This window comes from Trachypithecus francoisi, unplaced genomic scaffold (genome assembly GCF_009764315.1).
Source record: "Trachypithecus francoisi isolate TF-2019V2 unplaced genomic scaffold, Tfra_2.0 Lachesis_group10, whole genome shotgun sequence".
Taxonomy (NCBI): Eukaryota; Metazoa; Chordata; class Mammalia; order Primates; family Cercopithecidae; genus Trachypithecus; species Trachypithecus francoisi.
In genome coordinates this window covers 120,342,205-120,368,424 of record NW_022681455.1, presented here as the reverse complement: position 1 = coordinate 120,368,424, position 26,220 = coordinate 120,342,205, and the positions used below count along the sequence as shown (strand labels likewise).

At 38.2% G+C, this 26,220-nt stretch overlaps 1 long non-coding RNA gene across 1 annotated transcript in view; it reads right to left on the bottom strand.

Annotated features, from left to right (window-relative positions):
- Positions 1-5,724: 5,724 nt before the first annotated feature.
- LOC117088092 overlaps positions 5,725-26,220 on the bottom strand; it is a 51,538-nt gene continuing 31,042 nt past the window's right edge. The window contains exons 2-3 of the long non-coding RNA XR_004438995.1: positions 6,972-7,077; positions 5,725-5,791 (exon numbers count right to left, since the gene is read on the bottom strand). This is a non-coding gene — a long non-coding RNA (uncharacterized LOC117088092). The remainder of the gene's footprint in view (positions 5,792-6,971; positions 7,078-26,220) is intronic.

Genomic DNA, 26,220 nt, shown 5'->3' with positions numbered 1-26,220 from the left:
GAATCGATATTCTTGCGGTGGTAAAATTGGAGGTATTGGCCTTTTTTGGCCATTGACTGGAGGGAACCCATAGGCTCCCAGGGCAGCCCACAGTTCCTTGTCCCCAGGGACTTCTCCATCATGACTATGGCCACTTACATCGTTAAGACCACAAGGAAAGTCTCTCTTTAGGAAGACCCAGTGTCTCTCTCAAAGACTTTTACCTGATTTAGTCAGGCCCAGGATGGCAGGATAGTCTTTTAATTAACTAAAAATTGACTTATTTTGGAGCTTAATTATATCTGCAAAACCTTTCCCCTTTGCTGTATTCTGTTGGCCAGAGGCAAAGTACAGGTCTCACCCAACTCAAGAAGAGGGGATTACGCAGACTCTGAATATGAGGGCTGGAATCACAGGACCACCCTAAGGTCTGCTCACCACAGGAAGGGAAGATTTTTCATTGAAAGCAGTATTTCTTTGGGACTGATAGATGAATATGATCTAGCTAGGTGAAGCCTAGAGGGAACAGAGTTCTGGGAAGAGCAAACAGTGTGCACAAAGACCCTGAGGAAAAATGGCAATTTTGCAGAGCTATAAAAAAACCAGTTTAGTAGAATGGCTCTCATTTCTGGCTGTATACATTACCTGAAGAACCTCAAAAACAGTCGTTTTTATTAACTATTTTAAACCAATAAAATTGTAAAGTTCTTGGCCTAGGGTTTGGCAACCATCTTTTAAAATTTTCCCTAAAATCTCCCTAATTGTCTCTGGGTTGGACAGGGGTTAGGGGCTGCCCAGATGTTGGGAACAGAGAGATAAGCAACATTTCTGTTGGCTCAGATCAAAAATTGCTCAGTGAGATTTCTCAAAGAATGTAAAACAGAATTACAACTCAACCCAGCAATCTCATTACTGAGTAGATAGCCAAAAGAAAATAAAATATTCTACCAAAAATACACATGCACGTGTATGTTCATCACAACACTATTGAAAATAGCAAAGATGTGGAATCAACCTAGGTGCCCCTCAGTGGTGTACTAGAAAAAGAAAATATGGTATGTAACATATGGAATACTATGTAACCATAAGAAAGAATGAAATCATGTCCTTTACAGCAATATGGTTGTAGTCAGAGGCCATTATCCTAAGCAAATTAATGCAGAAACAGAAAAATAAATATCACATGTTGCCACTTTTAGTTGGGGGCTAAGCACTGGGTACTCATGGACATAAAGATAAGAACGATGGACACTGGGGACCACTAGAGGAGGAAGGAAAGGAGGAGGCAAGGGTTGAAAAACTCACTATAGAGTATTATCCTCACTATCTGGGTGACGAGATCAATTCTATCCTAAATCCTGACATCATGCAATATAACCAGAAAACAAACCTGCACATGGACCCTCTGAATCTCAAGGAAAGTCGAACTTGTTTTTTTTTTTTCTTTTAAAGAAAAAAAAAAAAAAACATTGCTCAGTTAGAAAATGCAAAGAACAGCTCCTTGATGTTTTCAAAATGCAGACATCATTTAAAATGTTCATTTAAGGAAATCAAATTCATGTTATTTAGAAAGCAATATTTTCTTTGGACCAACAAAGCTAGACTTTGATTGGAGACATGCAGCACACGTTTTGGCAGTGTTGCCCAAGGTGCTCTCCATTATGGCCGTCTCTGTTTTAAAAATATACAGTCAAGCCAGGCACAGTGGCTCACACCTGTAATCCCAGCACTTTGGGAGGCCAAGGCATCAGGATTGCCTGAGCTCAGGAGTTCGAGACCAGCCTGGGCAACATGGTAAAACTCTGCCTCTACTAAAATACAAAAAATTAGCCAGGCATGGTGGCGTGCAGCTGTAGTCCCAGCTACTTGGGAGGCTGAGGCAGGAGAAATGATTGAACCCAGGAGGCGGAGGTTGCAGTGAGGTGAGGTCTCACCACTGCACTCCAGCCTGGACAACAGAGTGAGACTCCATTTCAAATATATATATATATACACACACACATATATATATATCTTTCCAATCAAAATGTACTCAGTTTTTAGTTAAGTCTGCATTTGATTCAAGAAGCCTTGTTGGAGACAAAAGATTCAAAAGCAGCTTGCAAATGAAACTTTGATTTCAAAGCAATTAGTATGTATCACTCACTGGCTGTGTGTCAAGTACTTCACTGAGAATCTTTGTGTAGAATACTGTATTTAACACACATAATAGCACAACAACAGGACGAAGGAGATATTGCCATTCCTACTTCACAGGCAAAGAGGAGGAGGCTCAAAAAGTAACTTGTGCCAGGTAAGGTATCAGATGGGAGGGTTCAGGAGTTTTGGAAATGGACAATGTTGGTATTCTTCAAATCCTGGGCCCCTTTTTCATGGCCTTTGTGAGCCTAGAGAAGCTATTCAGTCCCTTTAGTCAAAAATCTTCATTTGTTAAATAGACGGCAATAATACCAACCTCCTAGCATTGCTGGGAGGATGAACAAGGCAATCTTTACAGTCCTGGGAAGAAGAGGTGAGTTCTGTTTCTTAGTATTCTTCTGACCTACAGCTACACCAGGTCATAATAAACAAATTCAGGATGCCTACCCCACCTTCTCAATTCCAAGCCCAGTGGAGTTTGCGTTGAGTAAAAGGAGAAGTACATATTCTTTAGCAGTTTTCTAGGAGAGAATTTTCTCACCCAGGTAAAAAGGAAGATGATTATTTAAGTCCCCCCTGAAGTGGAAATATCTTTAATTTTTCTGATCCCTAAATATTTTATTTAGAAATCGTGCAATCTCACAGATTTAAGGTGAACAATCAACTAGATGTTTCTTTCTCTGTCTTTCATGAATTCTTCTGTGAGACTCAGATTTTTCACAATGAGTTAAGATAATGAAAACTACTGGGTTTTTTGCTTATTAGTTTGAGACAGGGCCTCACTCTGTGACCCAGGCTGGAGTTTAGTGGTGCAATCATGGCCCACTACAGCCTCAACCTCCCAGGATCAAGTGATCCTCCTGCCTCAGCCTCCCTAGTAGGTGGGACTACAGGTGGTCGCAATCGCACCTGGCCATTTTTTTTTTGTAGAGACAATGTCTCACTATGTTGCCCAGGTTGTCTCAAACTCCTGGGCTCAAGTGATCATGACCCACACACCCTGAGCTTCCTAAAGTGCTGAGATTGTAGACATGAACCACTGCGCCCAGTGATGCCTACTTGTAAATATTTTTGCAGCTCTCTAAAGTCCAGTGCTCATGCAGCTCTGACTTAGCATGCTGTCTGGATCTTTGTAGTTGCTCAATAAAGAGTCTCTGTTAATACAAGGACCAAAGAATAAAGAGGGCATCATTAAAATGGTGAAGGACATTTTTACCAAATTATTTACTGAACCATTCCACTCATTAGTCCTTAAAAAGATGACTATTTTGATTCTCCTTATCTAGCACCCCCCTGCATGATATGAAAAGACGTTAAACATAGTGAGACACTGCATTATATAAATAAAACACACTCTAAGGTTTCAGCTCACAGTTTATTTTAGGTCTCATTCTGCAGGTGCTTGGCATGCAGGGTCAGGTATACTGAAAACCATTGTCCTTTCTTTATGAGGCTGGAAGGTGTCATAGAGGAAGGCCTGTCACAATCAATATTAAATTGTCTGTTCACTCAAGCCTGGAGTACATTCTGAGGTTATGTTGCATACCACCAGCCCATGACCAAGGACAGCAAAGCTCAACCCTCCCTGGCCCCCCTACCAGACCCAGAAGATTCACAGTTTTGCAATTTGAATGGCCCAAGGCCTTCGAGCCATTGTATAGACTGAGTTTCCAACCCTGAATTCCTCCTTTTGATTCCAGTGCTATATTGGGAAAGTTATCTTCTAGACAAGCAAATAAAAAGAAGGCCCCTTGACTCCTAAGGGTCATTTCCAAATGCATGTGCAATGCTCCAAGGGCAATGGAAAACAGCTGTGGAATCCAGCTGCTGCTCTGAGTAGTAAGAGGGAAACCGCCAGGCTTGCATGGGCTGCCTTTGGTAGCCACGTATCTCAAGTGGCTTTTGTTTTTTGAATGATAAGATAGTGTATGTGCTTCTCATTTTTTAAAATTCCATGTCATCCGCTGCACCAGCAGAAGCCCTGGCAATCTAAACTCTAAAGGACAGCTCAGTGCGCCCAGAAGTTGAGCCAGTGTTAGGAATACTGGCAAAGGATCTTTGTGGGTTTCTCATAAATATTGGAGTGCACAGATGATGCTGAAAAAAAGAAAAACAGATAATCCAAACTACCCACGATAGAACCACAACAAAAAATCTTTTAAGATTCCAGAAAAAAACCTTCATAGTTAGATTTTATTTTTTCAAAGAAATATGAAAGAAAATGTCTTCTTCATTTCTGAGAACAGAAATGATTGCAAGCAAGATATAGAAGAAACTGAAAACATGTTTTGCTTAGTGAGTATGTCAACTGTTGGCAAGAAAGGAAGGGAAGAAAGGAAAGGAAAAGAGAGGAGAGGAGAGGAGAGGAGAGGGAAGTGAGAGCAAGCAAGAAAGAGAAAGAAAGAAAAAGAAAGAAAGAAAGAAGAAAGGAAAGAAAGAAGAAGGGAAGACAGGAAGGATGGAAGGAAGGAAGGAAGGAAAAAGAAAGGAAGAGAAAGAAAGAAAGAAAAGAAAGGAAGGAAGGAAGGAAAGAAAGAAGAAAGAGGAAGGAAGGAGAAAGAAGGAAAGAAAGAAAAAAGGAAAGAAAGAGAAAGAGAGAGAAGGAGGGAGGGAGGAAGGAAGGAAGGAAGGAAAGAAGGAAGGAAGGAAAAAGAAAGAAAGGAAGAAAGAAAGAAAGAGAAGAAAGGAAGGAAGGAAGGAAGAAAGGAAGAGAAAGAGGAAGGAGGAGAAAGAGGGAAAGAAAGAAAAAAGAAAGAAAGAGAAAGAAAGAAAGAAAAAGAAAGGAAGGAAGGAAGGAAGAAAGAAAAAGAGGAAGGAAGGAGAAAGAAGGAAAGAAAGAAAAAGGAAAGAAAGAGAAAGAGAGAGAAGGAGGGAGGGAGGAAGGAAGGAAGGAAGGAAGAAAGAAGGAAGGAAAAAGAAAAGAAAGGAAGAAAGAAAGAAGAAAAGAAAGGAAGGAAGGAAGGAAAGAAAGGAAGAAGAAAGAGGAAGGAAGGAGAAAGAGGGAAAGAAAGAAAAAGAAAGAAAGAGAAAGAGAGAGAAGGAGGGAGGGAGGGAGGAAGGAAGGAAAAGGGAAGGAAGGAAAAGGAAAAAAGGTAGGGAGGCAGGGAAGAAAGAAGAAAAGGACAGGGAAAAAATTAGGCAGGAAGAAAGGGAGGAGGAAAGGAGGGAGAGAGGGAAGAAGTGGAGCTACCTTCTCCATTAGGTAGGAGAGGCCCAATATTTAGGGACTGTGATACTTTTAGGGGTCCACAATGACTTTATTTTTCTTTAAAATCAGAAGAAAAAAGCAAATATAACAACAAATATATACTATTGAATTCTGAGGGGATCATATTTATTCACATACCAATGCAGTCATAAAATGTAGTTTTAAAATTTATTTAATGGAGAAAGTGGCCCATAAAAGTGTCCAGGGCCTACAAAAGTAGTAACAGTCTCAGGAAGGAGGAAAGGGGATAGGAGAAGAAAGGAGGGAAGTGGGGACAACAAAAGAAGAAAAGCTGGAAGGGAAATACGGTAAGATTGTGAGATTCTGTGCTTGGTAATAATGGTTGCTGAAGATTCTTCCAGTGGTAGTAGCTTCTAGATGATTATCCGGTTAGAGAACCTGGTTCGGAGACTTGGATACCATTACTGAAAGTTGTATTTTAACTTTCTGGTGATCATTAATGCACTGGGGAAATAGTAACAAAAGCAATAAGTTACTTTAACTCGTCCCATGTTTCCTGGTCTGTATTGTAGCACAGTTGTGGCCTTAGATTACCTGAACCCTTTAAGTCATATTTATGATCTTTAAACTTTAGGGGAGCTGAAGACAAAGGAAAATCTTCACCCTCAGAAGAATAGACTTCATTTTTTCTAATATTGTAAATTTCTGGGTCAATGCTTCTTTTCCTAAGTAAGGGACGGTTGTAAGTTAAGGAACTTATAAAAGCTCTGGCCTTCCTGGGCATCTCTCATCCTTTGGCACTTTTTAAATTTTCATTTTCAAAATCCTTAGTCCAAGTAGTCACCGCCAAGCCTGGCCTCCCCTCTCCACTTGCAGAGGAGGCACCATGAATTCTCTGGAAAACTGTTTCTCTGGGGACCATCTAGACCTTTACAGACTGAGTGCAGCAAAGAAGAATTTACTATGAGAATGTGTCCTTGTGAGTTGGACCAGAGTACAAAATATTACCATGAAACACAGCTGAACCATTTGATTCACTGGGCAATATTTAGGTAAGTTGCTCTGTGCCTCAGCTTCCCCATTTGAAAATGTGCCATACAACACCTTCTATGCAAAATTATTGTCAGGATTAAAATTAAATTATGTGTATGAAGCATTTAGCACATGCTTGACAAGTTTTGGATGCCAATTAAATGATGGCTATTATCTTTACTATCGTTAATTTTCATTTTTTCTCAATTATTAAAGAGATGATACCTATTGTACATAAATTAAGGTATTGAAAAGTGTAAAGAATCAAATAGAAAATCACCCATAATCACTTCACCTAGAAGCAACTAATTTGACATTTTGGCATATCCCTATTCCACTCACATGTTTGACAGCATTTTAGATACAAACTATTGAAACTAATAGGAGGGTGCCATACAAAAATCAATTGTGTTCTTATTTATCTGACATCACATAATTACAAAATGTATATCTGAAGATATAGATTATAGTTATGGGTGATCAGATTAGAAACCGACAGTTTTTCCCAAATGAATCTATATTTAAATTCAAAGTAATTCCTATAAAATCCCAACAAGGAGCTTCAGAAGATAATACTGAAATTTCATATGAGAGATAAAAGAGGCAGTAATAAAGAAAATTTTGAATAAGTAGAAAAAACCAAGGGACTTACCAGGTATCAAGGTTTATTAGAAATCCATAGCAATTGTGACATCATTATAAGGTGAAAATACAGACCAACGGGATTGAATAGGAAACTCCAAAACAGATCCAAGCATCTATGGAAGCGTAATATAGAATATAATGGCCATAGAAATCAGCAAAGGGAAAGTGAACTACGTAATCAATAGTCCTGGCACAGCTGGTTTTCCAAAAGAAGATAATAGAACCAATCACTTTCTCACTCCATGCACAAAGAATTATTCCAAATGGATTAAAACCTAAATGTGAAAAGCAGACCTAAAAATTTAGTGGAATATATAGAAGACTATTATCTTTATGCCTTGTAATAGTAGATTTCTCAACCATTGCTCAAATGCATTATTATTTCTTTAAAGAAAATTAATGATAACTTTGCCTTTATTAAAACTTGAAAATTCTATACAACAAAATACTTTAAAACAAAGCCAAAACGCCTCAGAGAAGATATTAGCAACACACTATCTATGAAAGGGATGATATGCAGAATATCTTACAATTAATTAAGAAATGCATAGAAGGCAATAATAAAATGAACAAAATTTATGAATGTACAAGTATTAGAACAGAAAACCCAAAAGACCAATGAGTGAGTGAAAAGATGACCAGTCTCACTAATGATAAAGAAAATAAACACTAAGATACCATTCCACACACATAAGATAGTTTAGAATTGAAAAGTCTAACAATACCAAGTGTTGGCAAGAATGCAGAACAAAGCAAATTCTCATACTTTCTTGTTGGGTGTGTAAATTTTTATAATCATTTGGGAGTGTAGTTTTGCAAAATCTAGCAAAATTGAAGATAGGCATAACTGAGACCCAGCAATTTTACTCCTAGGAATATGCCCTGGAGAAGGCTTTGTACATGTGTATGATGTGCAGGTACTGGAATGTGTAGTGCTATAACCTAGGATGTTCATAATAGCCACAAGTGGAAAGCCCTGCAGATGTCCATCAATAGGAGAATAGATAAATGAATTGCATATTTATGCAGTGAAATACTCCTCAGCAAATAAAATAAATCAACGAGAAATACATACCTATCAAAATGAATTGATCTGCCAAACAAAATACTACACAGAAAAAGAAAACTGCAGTAAGTTGTTGGTTACATAAAATTTCAAATATAAAAACAATACTCTTATGCTGTTTCTGGGTATTTCTACATTGAGTAAAAGTATGAAATTATGACTTAGATTAATAATCAGCAAATTCAGCATAGTTGCTTCTGAGAAGAGACTGAGAAAAATGGAATGAGGGAAATTCAGTGGATTTCAACTGTCTTTATAATAATGCATCATTTAGGAAAAAAATGAATGTGAATATGGCAGAGTAAAACATTTTAACAAAGTTGAGTGATGAATGTGCTGGCAAAGTTATATCATTCTCTGCATTTTCTCTATACTTTAAAGATTTCATAATATGACAAATATTTTTAAAGATCAGACAAATGCCTGTTGCAATTGCAGTTAAAGGAATAAAACCCTTGTTTACAAATATGCCAAATGAAAAGCACATGGTGAAGAAAGAAGAAGAAAGAAAGAAAGAAAAGAAAGAAAGAAGAAAAGAAAGAAAGAAAGAAAAAGAAAGAAAAGAAAGAAAGAAAGAAGAAGAAAGAAGAAAGAAGAAAGAAAGAAAAGAAAGAAGGAGAGGAGAGGAGAGAGGGCGAGAAAGGGAAGGGAAGGAAGGGAAGGAGGGAAGGGAAGGGAAGGGAAGGGAGGGAAGGGAAGGGAAGGGAAGGGAAGGAAGGGAAGGGAAGGGAAGGGAGGGAAGGGAAGGGAAGGGAAGGGAAGGGAAGGGAAGGGAAGGGAAGGGAAGGGAAGGAAGGGAAGGGAAGGGAGGGAAAAGGGAAGGGAAGGGAAGGGAAGGGAAGGGAAGGGAAGGGAAGGGAAGGGAAGGAAGGGAAGGGAAGGGAAGGGAAGGAAGGGAAGGGAAGGGAGGAAGGGAAGGGAAGGGAAGGGAAGGGAAGGGAAGGGAAGGGAAGGGAAGGGAGGGAAGGGAAGGGAAGGGAAGGGAAGGAAGGGAAGGGAAGGGAAGGAAGGGAAGGGAAGGGAAGGGAAGGGAAGGGAAGGGAAGGGAAGGGAAGGAAGGGAAGAGGGAAGGGAAGGGAGGGAAGGGAAGGGAAGGGAAGGAAGGAAGGGAAGGAAGGGAGGGAAGGGAAGGGAGTCTGGGAGAGGAGCAACTTCCCAGGGAGGGAACTGCTAAATGGAACAGTTGAGTTTTTCTTCTTGACTGGCTGATATCCTCTGGAGTTTTCTTGTGTTAAGTGTCAAGCCATTTGTACTAGGTACCATGATGTGGAGAAACCTGGAGCCACAGGCATCCATGCACTCTGAATTTCACCCAACACCACCACAACCAAACACAAAACAAAAACATTTGAACCATGACCAGCAAAACCAACATGCACCAGGTAAGAGATAAAAATGCAAAATGTACCATGGTGTGACCCATGCTTGCTCAGTGAGATGTGGCTGTGAACTTCCCTGAAGTCAAAACAAAGAGGCAAGCATGGCCAATCCCAAGATTTGCAACATCCAACAGGCAAAATCAAAGGGCTTTTCAGGAGAAGTACAAACATTTCAGGAGATTAGAGCCCCAAACAAAATTCTCCCTTGTTATGATAAGGATAAATACAAAATGAGAAACAAAGCCATCTACCCAACAAACAGCCTGGACACTGAGCACTGAATCTGCTCCAACCATCCACACGACTTACTGTCTACACTGCATTATCATGACTTTCCGATTCCGTTGTCTTCATTAATGACTTCACTACTTAAGGGGACTTTTGTCCGGACATTGATTGTTCATTACAGGAACTTCCCCAAAGACCTAGCCACTCTTCCCTGGAAAGCATCAACAGACAACTGGAACCCTAAGAGCCTTTGAATCTTTATTGTTACCCCAATGCTTTCGGTAGAAAGAGGATACAGAATGGGTGCTGATATCTGTTACTAGGTAATAAGCATCTTCCACAATTTTAAATTGTATTACTAACATCAACAACTGGTATTCAGTGGGTCCTAAAGATTTTGCATTTATTATCTAATTTAATCCTTAAAACATCTCTAAATGCACGGTACTGATATTTTTCCCATTTTAGGGATAGGAAAACCAAAGCTCAGACACAGAGATTAAGTAACTGGTCCAGTGTCAGGCAGTAACTATCAGAATCAGGACTTGAATTGGATCTTCAGTGTGCCTTCAGTGTCTGAGTTCTATAGCCAGTATGCTTTACTGTTTCTCTCAGAAAAATTCAAGTCTATACCACCAACAACTGGTTGATTTTAGACTCCATAAAAGGAAGAGATATGGCCATTTCTCCATCTTGAAAATTAGTTCCGTGAGATAGCTATTCTGAATCTGACCCTGTAGTTCTCTGGGGTTTGTGACTAGCCAATACCCCTCTTTAACACAGCCCCTTCTCTCCCACTCCATCCCAAGAAGAAAATATGGCCTTTGTGATCCAAGCTCCTGGAGCCCCCTCTGTGAAAGCAGTGCGGGCTCCACAGACCCAGCCCAGGGACCATTTGGCAGGCTGAGCCATGTGGTCGTGGGCCAAGGTTCACACAGGAGTGCAGAGTGATTTGCAATCAGTTGGGAGTGATTACACATTGTTTCTCATCGATAGGCAGGAGGGAGCCCTGACGGGATAATGAGATGCAGCTGATGGAAAATCACAGCTGACTGTCGCCAGTGAGCGAGCTTGCACAGCCCTGCAGTGCTGCAATCGAGTCCTCCCCACTGCAAAGGCCAGGAGAAAAATCTGTGGAATTTTAATACCAAGCCACCCCACAGTGCCAAGGGAAATTGACTGGAGGGTCCACCAGTTGAGTAGCAGATAATTGGGTAAGAACAGGATACAGGCGATTCCTCTGGACAAACCACAAACCCTGCCAGGACGGGGCTCCAAATAGCTTTCCTAAAAAGAGAGAGCAGCCGTGCATAGGCAGCCCCTGGGAAAGGGCTAAAGGTACTAAAGTGTACTAAAGCATGGGGCCTCTTTGTCTTGCCTGGCCCCAGCAAAACAAAATGAATTTCTTTGCCTCCGTGCGTTACCTGCACAGGGTCAGAAACTGCCGCGGAGTGTTTTTCTCACTGTGCTCAATAAGAGAATCTGTTTAAGCTATGTTTCCATGGATCAGTACGCTAAGGGCCAACTTGAGCCCTGTTTACCCTTCTGTAGTCAAGGAAAGACAGCTGTTTGCTTAAATTGAGGTCTCCTTCTTCCATGACACTCATTACTGCCTCCCCAGTTAGAGGTAATAAGCTTGAATTTCCCAAGCAGATGTGAGTTGCTCAAGTCTTGACTATTCTTGTAAAGGCCATCCAGAACCCAGAGTGATGTTCCCGAAGAAGGTACTAAAGACTAAGTCTTCATACTTGATTACCGTTCCCGATGGAGGTGCAAAGAGGTCCCTAATAAATAAACTTGCTGAGTGCACAACTCTGGCCCAGACCTTTAACTCTGTTTCCTCACATACCATTTCTATCTCCTACATTTAGGCTGTGTTGCCACTGAACAACTCACTGGACTCATTCATAAGAAAGGAGGTGGAATTTGGCCAATCAGTGCTTGGCTAGTGAGCATCTAAATAAACAAATAGTGCAGTAAGTTGAACTGAGTCAAACTCTTGGTTAACCCATTCAGTTTTGTTAACAACTTACAATATTACTTTTTTAAATTAAAGACTTTTTTATTTTGAGAAAACTGTAGATTCACAAGCAGTTGTAAGAAATAGTGCAAAGAGATTCCTTGTAGAGTTTACCTCATTTTCCCCAATGGTAACATCTTGCAAAATTATCAGGTCATATCACAGCAGGATATAGACATTGATGCAATTCATTGATTCCCAGATATCCCTTGTTTAGCTCATTTGTTTTATGCAATTTTATCTTACAGGTAGGTTCCAGCATCCAGCACCATGGTCAAGGTAGAGTAGAGTTCCATCACCACAAGAATGCCTTGGGTGCCTTTTTGTAACCCTCCTCCCTGACCCATCCCTAACCCCTGCCAACCATTAATCTGTTTTCTATTTCTATAATTTTCTTACTTTAAGTATTCTACATCAGTGGAATTGTAGAATATGTATTATTTCAGAATTGACTACTTTTTCACTTAGCATCATTATCTGGATTCATCCGAGTTGTTGCGTGTCTCCATAGCTCATACCTTTTTATTGCTGGGTAGTACTCCATACTATGGACATACCACAGTTTGTTTAACCATTCACTTGCTGAAGAACATCTGGGTTACTTCTGGTTTGGGGCTATTTTGAATAAAGTTGTTTTGAATATTCATGTGTTAGGTTTTTGTGTAAACATACATTTTTATTTTTCTGGTATAAATATCCCAGAGAATAATGGCAGGGTCATATGACAACTGCATAGTAAGTTGTATAAGAAATTCCCAAACTGCTTTTCAGAATGGCATGGTCATGTTACATTCCCACCAGAAATGTATCAGTGATCCAGTTTCTCTTCGTGCTCACGAGCTTCTGGTGTTGTCCCTATTTTTTATCTTAGCCATTCTGATGGGTGTGCGATGATATTTCACTGTGGTTTAAATTTGTGCTTACTCAAGGGCTATTGATGTTCAACATCTTTTCATGTGTTTATTTGCCATCCATACACCCTCTTCAGTGAAATGTTTATTCATATATTTTGTGAATTTTCAAATTGGATAGCTTGGCTTTTTTTTTTTTTATTGCTGACCCATCCCACTTTTCCATTTATTGCTAGAGACAGAAACTAAAAAACTTGGCTTCAGCCTGCTAAAAGCTGAAAATGAAACACAATAGAACAACAACAAAATAAGGTGTGTTGGACAAGTTTCCATGAGTTTACATATGTCCTCTCACTTAATGATCACAATCCTATGAGTTAATTTCTGTTTCCTTTCTTATGTTACTGTAAGGAAAAAAGCTTGGAGAAATTGTGTGCCCAGGGCCACAGAACAAGACAGTTGCAGAGATGGAAACCCAGGTATCCTGACACTATAACTTGTCCTCCAAATGCCTGTATTATACTGTCTACCTGTGTATTGTTTGATTTATTTGACAACATAAAGTCATGTCTTTTGTAATCACACACACAAAAATATTGCTGAAAATAACTTAATCTTGATCTTTAAAGGAAGAGATATATCCTCTCTTTGACCAACTTAGCTGCAGTGTCGGTTTACCAGCTGTGGAGTTGAGCCTGTGGTCTATATACAGCCTATGGGAACGTTCCCTTTAGGACCTTTTGCCCATAGACAAACTTCTAAAACTTCTTGAATATTCTAATGATTTACAGTCCCTAAAAAGAAATCTTTTTTTTTTTTTAAGAATACAGTTTTTTTTTTTCCTTAAAATGGGTTTGTTTGCTTTCGAATAGCTCCTGAGAATTAAGTGGTCTCTACAATGTCTCCTCCATATTCCAAATAAACAAGTCAAAGCCTGAAAGCCCTGTGGTGGGACATGATCCAAACATACAAGTCTTTACGACCTAAAGTCACCTCGCCAGAATATACTGAAAGACAAACAGAGAGCATTCTTTAAATATTTCTAGTTCAAGAAAAAAACAAAAGAAAAACCTTATTTCTTTTTTTAAACTAACAAGCCACTAGAAAGAAAATAGTAAATAAATGAAAAAGTAAATAGTAAATAAAATGTACATTAATTAAAATAAATAAGTATTTGCTTGACAAAAAAAAAAATCTCCAGTAACCCCAAATCCTGCAAATGAAAGAAGTGGGGAGTTGGGACTTGGCATAAATACTCCAGAGCTCTCCCGCAGTCTCTTTATTTCATACTTTTCTGATCCACTGATATCTCCCCACATACTCAAACCTCTACAAAAAAAAAACACTGAAAATTAAAAAAATTAATAAAAATAAGTATGATTATTTTTCTAAGGGCTGTTCATTCTACCATGGAAATATTTCTTCCATTACGAACATCCTTTCTGTTCTGATGACCACTAACTTAGTTGGGCTCATGTCACTTGTTTTCTTCTGCATTCTTATAACAATCTTCTCCCAACTCCAGTTTCTTTCTTCTTCAACCCATCTTACCCAGACTGCCATATTAACTGTCACAAAACACAGCTCAAAGACCTTCAGTGGCTCCCCACCACCTGCTGATGCAAGTACAAACTCTGCAATTTGGAATTAAAGGCTATTGAAAGAATTATTTCAATCTAACTTTCCCTGCTTTTTCTCCCACCTTCACTCTGTCCAACCTAGGGGGAGAACCAATTCCAAGCTGGCCTTGCCACCTCTGTGCCTTTCTTCAAGCTGAGCCTTTAGCCTGGGCTGTCCTCAGGGGACATGTGGCCATTCACTGCCTCCTTCAAAGCCATCAGAGACCCTCCTCCACAGGATTTTCCTTTTCTCCTACAAGTCAAAACCTGGAACATTAACTAACGGTAATCCTCAGTTTAGCGTAGCTGCCTGTGAAGATAAGCACTCTGAAGGCACTCTTAATCTAATCTTAACAATGATGTGAGTTAGGTAGCCGTGTGCTGCTAAATGTTTAACAGCTGGTTCTTGGGGCAAGGGAGGGAGATAGTACATGCATATATTTGCATACATACATTTATTGTAACTGTGGTTGATATAAAGGACACAAAGCCCACTTAAATATTCAATAATCCTTTTTGTAAATTCCATATAGCCCCTCAATTCTTAAAGAATATTTTGTTGTTTTTTGGTCAAATAATTATATCTATAGCCAAACTGTGGTTGTAAAGGACAGGTGAGGATAATTCCAACATAAACATTTGTTGATATTTTTGTTTTCATTAGTGAGTAAGATGAAAGTGAAATGTGAAATGCTGGAACTTCACTTATTTATTAATGACATGAGTGAATTCTTTGCTAGCTTAGATAATAGCGATGAAATGCTAAAATAATATTTGCTCAAGTTGTTATTTGAAATATTATATTCTTAATGTAATAGTTGCAGACACTGTACAATTTTATGGTTAATATGCATCATTAACATCATTTCTAACACATGCTTAAGTCTAGAGAATCAAAATAACAATAAATTAAGCTCTGATTTGCCTATTCCCATGGTGTAAATATTTCCGTCACCACTGATTTCAAGCTCCTAACCTGATGTCACTGAACGTGGAGGCAAGAAAAGATGCACAGCTGCTCCCTATTACACAATATTTCTACTATACAGATATAACAGATGTAAATAAACCAAATAATATAGGTACATGTAAAATAATTAGAAAGTTTTGAGACTTGAGGATTTATTACCTTTGTTTTAATGTGATTGATTTGATGATAAATTTGTATAATTTAGTCCTTAATTATGACTGTGCTTAATAATTGACCTGAACATTTTCCAAAAATTTAATAATCAGCTCTGACATTCCAGTACAAGCCAACCCCAGCATCTCGCTGGAATAAGAGATTATTAATGCCCTTTTTACTGATGACGAAACAGTTCTCTAGTCCAAATGTAAATATGTCGATTGAGTAAAGAAGTCTGTATGAATCAAAATTATTTCACCAGTGCTCCACCAACCTGAGATCCTGGTCATATTTATCTTCTTCGTCTCTGTATCATTGGGCCCAGCACTGCAACTGGCTTGGGGCAGAGCTCAATCGATTCTTGTCAACCTTGCTCTTCCCTCCCTATTCAGCTGTTTATAAAGAAGGCTGACCCGGGCGAGATGGCGGGCGCCTGTAGTCCCAGCTACTCGGGAGGCTGAGGCGAGAGAATGGCGTCAACCCGGGAGGCGGAGCTTGCAGTGAGCTGAGATCCGGCCACTACACTCCAGCCTGGGCGACAGAGCGAGACTCCGTCTCAACAACAACAACAACAAAAAAAAAAAAAAAAAAAAAAAAAAAAAAGAAGGCTGACCTACAAACTTATTTTGGTGAGAGCATAGGAAATATCTATTCTTGAGCAGTGATACACAACTAGCTTCCTCCACTCCATACCGCAGGTCTGACCTAGCTCTGTGACCTCAGCCCGCCACTGCACTCTAAGGCTTAAAATGGAAACCACGTGATACAAACAGAATAAGAGAAAAATTACAAAAAGCCTTTTGTAAACTGTAGAGCACTACATTCTAGGGATTTGTTCTTTTAAAAGAAGAGAACCCATGGTAGAGGTGGGAAGAAATATTTTCTCACTTCTCTGTAGGTATCCATATCTCTTACTGAAAAATATATTGAGTCTGGAGAAGATGGGAGAAGCCCTCCCACTAGAAGCAACTATAACAGTAGACAAAAAATATATGAAATAATTATCCCCAAGCACTGTTAAAAGAAACAGTGCAGGATTCCATTGGCTTTCCACCTGGACACACTTTTTTGTAATGTAAACTAGGGAGAAGGATCTAGAACAGCACAATCCAGCTCAGTTGGGGAGACTGAGATGAGAGTTTGGGGTCATGATGTTGTTTTTGTAACATGATGTTACAAAATTGTGTATAAATTAGATATTTATTCTGGATTCAAGATAGACCAATGTATTTTAACATGACGTAGTATGAAAAGTTTATTGATATGGTTTCACATTCTGCATTGCAACTAATCTCACAAATTTTTTGATGATATAGTTGCTTTTCATAAAAACATATTTTTATGTGAAATGGGGTTCATCATTGCCATTTTAAATCACTTAATAAACATTTACAAATTGTACTTTTAACTTATAATATTTTAAATATAGATAAATACAATGCACTTGAAGGGCCACAAGACAAAAGTATTTGACAAGGGCTTCCCTAGAGTCAAGGTTATTCTAGACCCCTAACGGAGTTTAAAAGAAGGGTTGAAAGTATTGTACTGATCTGAAAGTAAGTTAACTGCCCAATAAGACAAAATTCAACACTTTATTAAGATTTTATTAAGAATGACTAGGAAATTCAGACGCTCAAAATTTAGTATCCATACAATCCAATATCCAACCAAAAATTACTAGACATTTGAAGAACCAGAAATATGTGGTCCATATCTAGGAGAATATTCAGTCCATGGAAACAGACTCCAACAAAATGACAGAGATAATAAAATTAGCAAAAGAAGAATTCAAAAGAGTCACTATAAATATGTTTGTATTCAGGATTCCCCAGAGAAACAGAACCAACAGCATAAAGATTTATTATGATGGATTGGCTCACATGATTAGGAAGGTTGAGAAGCCCCACAATCTGCCATCTGCAAGCTGGAGCCCCATGAAAGCCTGATGGTCTAGTTTCAGTCCAAACGTGAAGGCCTGAGAACCAGAGGAACCAACAGTGTAAGTCCCAGCCAGAGTCCAGAGGCTGAAGAACCAGGCGCTTCAGTGTCTAAGGGCAGGAGAAGATGGATGTCCCAGCTCAGAAATAAAGAGCAAATTCACCTTTCCTCTGACTTTCTACTCAGGCTCTCAACAGACTGAGCGATGCCCAACTGTATTATGATGTCAATCTTCTTTATTCAGTTGACTGATTCAGATGCTAATATCTTTCAGAAATACACTGACAGACACGTACAAAAATGTTTTACCAGTCAACTGGGCATTCTTTGGCTGAGTCAAATTGACATGGCCATGCGTGGTGGCTCACACCTGTAATCCCAGCACTGTGGGAGACTGAGGCAGGCAGATCACTTGAGGCCAGGAGTTCAAGATCAGCCTGGCCAACATGGTGAAACCCCGTTTCTAATGAAAATACAAAAAAATTAGCCAGGTGTGGTGGCATGCACCTGTCATCCCAGCTACTCAGGAGGCTGAAGCAGGAGAATTGCTTGAACCTGGGAGAAGGAGGATGCAGTGAACTGAGATCATACCTCTGCACTCCAGCCTGTGCAACAGATTGAGACTCCATCTCAAAAAAAAAAAAAAAAAAATTGACACATCGCATTAGCGATCACAATGTTCACGAGTATAAAGGGAAAGAATAATGTAGACGAAACATAAGGAATCTCAAGAAAGAAGTGGGCTGGGCGCCATGACTCACACCTGTAATCCTAGCACTTTGGGAGACTGAGGTGGGTGAATTGCTTGAGCCCAGGAGTTCAACACCAACCTGGGCAACAGGTGAAACTTCATCTCTACGAAAAAATAAATTAGCCAGGCAAAGCGGTGTGCACCTGTGACCTGCAGTCCCAGCCACTTGAGAGGCTGAACCAGGATCATCTGAACCAGGAGGTCGAGTTGGTTGTGAGCCAAGATCATGACACTGCACTCCAGCCTGGGCAATAGAGTGAGATCTTGTCAAAAAGAAGAAGGAGAAGGAGAAAGAGAAGAAATAGAGGCTATAAGAAAAGAAACAAATAGAAATTCTAGAATTTGAAAATACAGTATCTAGAATTTGAAAGTACAGTATCTAGAATTTGAAAATACAGTATCTAGAATTTGAAAGTACAGTATCTAAAAATCTAGAATGTGAAAATACAGTATCTAAATTTCCTAGTTAAATTGCCAGATGGCTTAATAACAGACTAAACACTGCAGAAAAAATGATGAGAAACTTTAACACAGAACAATATAAACTATCCAACACAAGGACAAGAGGAAACAAAGCTGAAAACAAAATGGAACAAATTTTCAGTGACTTGCGGTACGGTATCATGCAGTCTAATATACATGTGACTAAAGCAGCAGCAGGAGAGAAGAGACGGGAGCAGAAAATATATGGAGAAATAATGATGGAAGTTTTTCAAATTTTTTGAAGTTCACTAAACTGTAAGCAGGATAGCCAAAGACACACACACCGTAACCAAGACATATCATAATCAAATTGCTAAAATCCATGATACAAAGAAAATTTTCAAAGCACCAGAAGAGGAAGAGTTAAACAATGAAAATACACATTATATAAGAAAAACAATAAGAATATCCAAAGTCTTTGTAAAGAAACGCAAACTAAAAGGTAAAATAATGATGTCATTAAAAGGCTGAAAGAAAAAAAAATTTCAACTTAGAATTCCGTATTCAGTTAAAATACTCATTAACAATTAAGGAAATGACAACAACACAAATTTCAGACAAATGCAAACTCAGATAATTTTTCATCAGGCCTGCACTCTGAGAATATTGATGAAAATGTTTCAGGCTAAAGGAAAGTAACATTAGATAGGAACTCAGTGACGCATAAAGGAATGAAGAGTGTGACTCTATAAGTAGATATAAATAAAATACTTTTATTGTTTTTAATGTAATTTAAGGCTTAAAATTCATAACAGTATATTTCAGTATTATCATAGCTTTAGAAGTGAAACATATGACAATAATAAGAAATAGCAGAAGGGGATAATGGAAATAAACCGTGCTACAGTTCTTACATTTACATCAAGTTTTTTCATAGTATTTGAAGGTATACAATGATAAATTAGACATGTGTACTGTAAATATAAGAACAGGAACTTCAATAAATAAATATATATATGCACACACACTATATATATGTCTACATACATACACATGGAAAGTAATAAACACTGAGATGTAGGTAATAAATCAATACAGAATAAAAGGTAGAATACTAAAATAAAAAAACTTTGGATAAAAAGTACTCATTTTATCCAAAGAAGGACAAAAAAGAGAAGGAAAGAAACAAATAGAAGCAAATATCAAGGTGGTAGGCTTAAACAGAAGCGTACCAATTTTACATAGAATGTAAATGGGTTCAGCACTCCAAATGAAAAACAGAATTTAATAGACTAGATGGAAAAGAAAGACACAACTATATGTTTTTTCACTAAAGATACATTTTATATATAACGACATAAACATGTTAAATAATAAAAATAATACAGCTACAAATCGTAAGAAAGCTGGAGTGCCTATACTGATGTGAGACTAAGTAGATGGTAGGACAAGAAATTTTTCCAAACATGAAGAAAGATATTTTATGTTCATCAATAGGTCAGTTTACTAAGAAGACATAACGATCCTAAATCTGTGTGCTCCTAATGACAGAGTTTCAAAATACTTGAAGCAAAAATGACAGCACTCATTGTGAAATGGATAAATTCACAATTAGAGATGAAGACTAATAAAGGCATGTAGGCAGAAAAATCAGTCTAGCCTATCAGTGAAATCGACTTCATGTTTATAGAACACTGTATCCAACAACTTCAAAATATGCATTATATTCAAGTAGGCATGGAATAGTTCTAATAGTAGGTACGTGTGCTGGGGCACAAAACAAGTCTCAATGAATTTTTTAAAATTAAAATCTTACAGGGTATTTCTCTGGCCACAAGGAATTAAACTAGAAGTCAATTACCAAAAACTCTGGAAAATCCACAAATATTTTGAAATCAAACAACACTCTTCAAAATAATGCATAGGTCAAAAAGGAAACAAAAGGGACATCAGAAAATAATTATAACTGAACAAAAAGAGATCACAACCCATCAAAATTTGTGGGATGCAACTAAAACGGTCTTGTTTGTTTGTTGTTTGTTTGTTTGTTTGTTTTTGAGACGGAGTCTCGCTCTGTCGCCCAGGCTGGAGCGCAGTGGCGCAATCTCAGCTCACTGCAAGCTCCGCCTCCCGGGTCTACGCCATTCTCCTGCCTCAGCCTCCCAAGTAGCTGGGACTACAGGCGTCCGCCACCTTGCCTGGCTAATTTTTTGTCTTTTTAGTAGAAACGAGATTTCACCATGTTGGCTGGGATGGTCTCAGTCTCCTGACCTCGTGATCTGCCTGCCTCGGCCTCCCAAAGTGCTGGGATTACAGGCGCGAGAAGAAATTTTTTAAACTTTTATTTTAGTTTCACGTATACATGTGCACGTTTGTTCTACAAATAAACTGCCTGTCGCGGGGGTTTTGTGTACACATTATTTGTCCCCAGGTAATAAGCGTAGGACCCAAACAAGCGTAGTTATTTGATCCTCACCCACCTTCCATTTTCCAACCTCAAGTAGGGCTGGTGGCTATTATTCCCATCTTTACGTCCATGTGTACCCAATGTTTAACTCCTGCTTATAAGTGAGAACATGACGTGTTTGGTTTCTGTTCCTGCTTTGGTTCATGTAGCGGAATGGTCTCCAGCTCCGTCTATGGTGCTGTGAAAAATAATATCTCATTTGTTTTTATGGCAGCATAGTATAGGAGGAAATTTATAGCTTTAAGTATTTATAATAACATAAAAGAAAGATTTAAAAGTGTGGACCTAAATTTCCACTATAAGAAACTAGAAAAATAATAGCAAATTATGTCTAAAGTATACAGAAAAAAGGCAATAATAGAAAGAGTGGAAATAAATGAAAAAGAAAATGGATAAACAAAAGAGAAAAATCAAGGAAGCAAAAGATTGATTCCTTGAAAATATTAATATAATTCATAAACCCCTAATTACACTAGTCAGGAAAGAAAAAGTAATCATTTACTAGCAATATAAAGAATGAAAACACTATAAACACTACCAACATTAAAAAGATAACAAAGGAATATTGTAAAGAGTTTTTTTTACCAATACCAAGACCTATTTCTTAAAACACACAAATTATTAAAACTGATAGAAGAAACAGAAGTTTCAAATATTCCACATCTATTAAAGAGTTTTAATTCATAAACACCTATCACAAAAGAAAATTCAGTTTCAGAGCTTCCTTGTTAAATTTTATTAGGCTTGCAAGGAAGAAATAATGCTGCTCCTACATAAATGCTTTCAGAAAACAGGAAGAAGGAACTATTTTTACGTCATTTTATGAAGACAACATAACCCTGATAGCAAAACCAGACAAAGACATTACAAGAAAAAAAAAAAAATCCTCATTAACACAGGTCGAAAAACCTTTAACAGCATACCAGGAAATAGAACTTAAGATATTTTGGCGACAAAGAGGATAATATATTATGATCAACTTCGATTTGTTTTAAGAAGGTAAGGTAGGTTTAATACTTACAAATACAATACACCATACTAACAGAATATAAGAGAAAAAGTATATAGTTATCTCAGTGAATGAACACTTTGACAATGTGTAAAACCTGTTCATGATAGAAATTCTTAGCATAGTAGGAGTTGAAGGAAATGTTCTCGATCTAATAAAAGGAATCTATGGAAAACAGTATAGTTAACATTGTGCTTAAGATAAAACACTAAGCACTTCTTCCCCAAGATCGGGAATAAGGTAAAGATGTCTTTCCTCAAAAATTTTATTCAACATTTCACTGCAGGTCCTAGACAGTGCAATAAGACAAGAAAAATAGAAGCCAAATATATTAGGAAGGAAGAAGTAGAACCACCTTTATTAGCTGATGACATCATCATGTATGTAGAAAATTGTGAAGAATGTAACAAAGTGCTACCAGAGTGCATAAATCAATTTATTGAGGTCACAGGATACAGTCAACATATAAAAATAAATTGTGTTTCCATATGTTTACAGAAGTCAGTCTTAAAATAATGTTTTTAAAATTTTTTCAATAACACACAAAAATATAAATAATACCACAAAATATAAAATACTTAGATATACATTTATTTAAATATGTACTAGGCTTCTATGCTAAAAAACTATAAAACTTTTTGGAGAGAAGTAAAAATTTAAATAAATGAAGAGTAAATCATTTTTGGATTGTAAAAGTACAGTTAGGATGGTAATACTTTGAAAATTGTTTTCTAAATGCAGTTCAACCTCAATCAAAATTCTAGCTGCCACTTTTGTAGAAATTGACAATTAGATTTTAAAATTTATGTGAAAATACAAAAGACTTTATTATTATTTATTTTTATTTTTTTGAGATGGAGTCTCACTCCATCGCCCAGACTGGCTGGAGTGCAGTGGTACCATCTTGGCTCACTGCAACCTCTGCCTCCCGGGTTCAAGCAATGCTCCTGCCTCAGCCTCTCAAATAGCTGGGATTACAGGCACATACCAACATGCCTGGCTAATTTTTCTATTTTTAGTAGAGATGGGGTTTTACCATGTTAGCCAGGCTGGTCTTGAACTCCTGACCTCCAATAATCCACCCACCCCTCCTCCCAAAATGCTGGGATTACAGGCATAAGCCACCACATCCAGCAGCAAAAGACTTTAAATAGCTGGAACAATTTTGAAAAGGAAGAGATTCAAAGTTGAAGAAATTCTATTAGTCGATTTTATGACAGTAGAAAGCTGAACATAATCACAATAGTGTGTCGTGTTAGTGTAACATTGGAAAAAGATATCAATATAACAGAAAAGAAAATTCAGAAATAGACCCAGACTTAAAATGGTTAGTTGATTTTTTCAACAATGGACCAAAGCAATTTATTGGGGAAGGAATTTATCTATATATAAAATAGATGAAACTTGATTTATATCTCACACCATATACAAAAATTAATTTCAGATGGTCCAAGGACCTCAAAGTAAAATATAAAACTAACAATCTTCTATACTGAATCTCAGAGAATTTTTTCACAACATTAAAGTGATCAAAAGTTTCTTAGGACACAAAAAGTGCCAATCATAAAGGAAAAATAACATGGCAAAATGGACTTTATTAAAATTAAGCATACCTGCCTTTCAAAACACAACATTATGAAGTGCATATTAAGACATAAACGTTGAGAAAATAGTCAAAAGACTGAGGCAAGGCATAGTGACTCATGCCTGTAATCCCAGCACTTTGCGAGGCCTAGGCAGGTGGATCACCTGAGGTCAGGAGTTTGAGGCCAGCCTGGCCAACATGATGAAACTCCATCTCTACTAAAACTATGAAAATTAGCTGGGCACGATGGCAGGTACCTGTAATCCCAGCTGCTTGGGAGGCTGAGGTAGGAGAATTGCTTAACCCCAGGAGGTGGAGGTTGCAGTGAGCCGAGATGGCGCCACTGCACTCCAGCCTGGGCAACAGAATGAGACACTGTCTCAAAAAAAAAAAAGACTGATACTCAAAATATATAAATGTATACACAACCCTTAAACCTCAATATTTGAAAGATAAATGACTCAATTATTTTAATGAACAGGAAACTCAACCGGAACTTAATTTTAAAAATACTCAAATGGTCAAAAGCACACAAAAAATTGTTCAACATTAGTCATCAGGAAAATATAAATAAAACCATGAGATAATATCATGCACTGACTAGAATGGCTAAAACAAAAGATATTGAAGGCACCAGATGTTGCAGGAGTGCGAAATGGTAGGATCAGTGGGAAACCAGTCCAGCAATATCATAAAAGTAAACATACGCCTACACCAGGACCCAGCAATACCACTTTTAATGTGCACCCGAAAGGGATGAAAGCATATGTACATAAAAAGGTTTGTACAAGAATATTTATGGAAGCTTCACCAACAATAATAAATAACTATACAGAGTTCAGATGTCCATCAAAAGGAAATGAATAAACAATTAGTGACATATACATACAATGGAATACCATATAACAATAACATGTAACAAACTATGAAACGTGCCACAACATGAATCCACCTCAAAAACATAATACTGAATAGAAGAAGCCAGATATGAAGCAGTACTCTGTACGATCCCATTGAACTGAAGTTTTGAAATAGGCAAAACTAATATCTGATGAAAAAAATGTATGACTTAAGTCTTTTTTCTTCTTACCACCAAGAATGCCAATGTAAAACCCTTAAATACGCGCGCACACACACACACACACACGCACGCCACAACCTTCAGATAGATGATACCAAATGTGACTTAGACTTCTCCTTCACTGAGATGCAGAAATTTGATTTTTCCCCTGCTAGTACAGAATCCTATGTACCCAAGAAAGCAAACTGTAAATCAATACTCACGAGTTAAAGGTGACATTTCAACAACTGTACATCCTGGAGCCTCTCAGGATCTCAGGATCATTTTGTTCCTGTCAAATATCTAACTTTTTAAATAATTTATGAGCATTGAACTCCACATCTTACAATTCCAGGATGAACTGTCTTCATTTTAGATGTGTATGTTGTCATTCAAAGAGCCAGTTATTTATTCATTAAATATTACTGGACATGTACTATGTGCCAGGCACTAACTATATTGAGCAGTGTGGATATAATAGTGGAAAAGATAGTCACAACCTAGACCTGAAGCTTACATGGGGAGGAAGAGAGACTAAACATCAACTTATGGGTTGTACCAATAGTTGTTCTTTTTTTTTTTTTCTGAGACAGGCTCTCACTTTGTCACCCAGGTTGGAGTACCAGAGATCACCCAGTGGCGTGATCTCTGCTCACCGCAACCTCTGCTTCCTGGGCTCGAGTGATTCTCCAGCCTCAGCCTCCCAGGTAGCTGAGACTACAGGTACATGCCACGAAAGCCCAGCTAAGTTTTATAGAGACAGAGTTTTACCGTGTTGCCCAGGCTGGTCCCGAACTCCTGAGCTCAAAGCCATTGGAACACCTCAGCCTTGCAAAGTACTGGGATTACAGATGTGAACCTGTGCCGGGCCTAATTTTTAAATGTTAATTGTAATGATCGTTAAAAAAAAAAAAATGAAAAGAATTGGACAGCATAGGCTTCTTATGTGAACATTTACCAAGAAAACGTGATCTTGTCTTGGATGAATGGAGTCAGAATAGAGATCAAGGAGTGCTTCCAGGACAAAGAAGCTTTTGAGGTGGGCTTTGAATGGTGAACAAAGATATATTTGGAGGGCGCTAATATTTAAGATGACATGAGAAAACTCCTTATTGAGGAAAGCAAAGATACAGAGTGAGTCTGATGAAACTAGCAAGGTCTATAATAAGTAGGGCTCTGTTAAGAATTTTGGCTTGATCAATAAATAAAATCAGTGGGGAAGCTATTAAGGAATTTGCACTATGAAGGGATATGACCATCTGGTTACAGTGTGTACAATAGACTGGAAAGTATGGGTACAAGCAGTGGGGAGACCAGCTTGAAGACAATAATAATAAACAAGTGTCCCTATTAATTTCCAAGGAGAGATGTGCTCTGAACTTAGATAGCCCTACTTGGAAGAATTAGCAAATACATGGCACTGCTTTGTGGACAAAAAAACAGAAATCTAAGCAGATTTTACCTTTTTAGCAGAAAAAGTGAAAGAAGAGTGAGAAGAAGAGAGGACATAAGAATAAACAGGGCCGGGCGCGGTGGCTCAAGCCTGTAATCCTAGCACTTTGGGAGGCCGAGACGGGCGGATCACGAGGTCAGGAGATCCAGACCATCCTGGCTAACACGGTGAAACCCCATCTCTACTAAAAAATACAGAAAACTAGCCGGGCGAGGTGGCGGGCGCCTGTAGTCCCAGCTACTCGGGAGGCTGAGGCAGGAGAATGGCGTAAACCCGGGAGG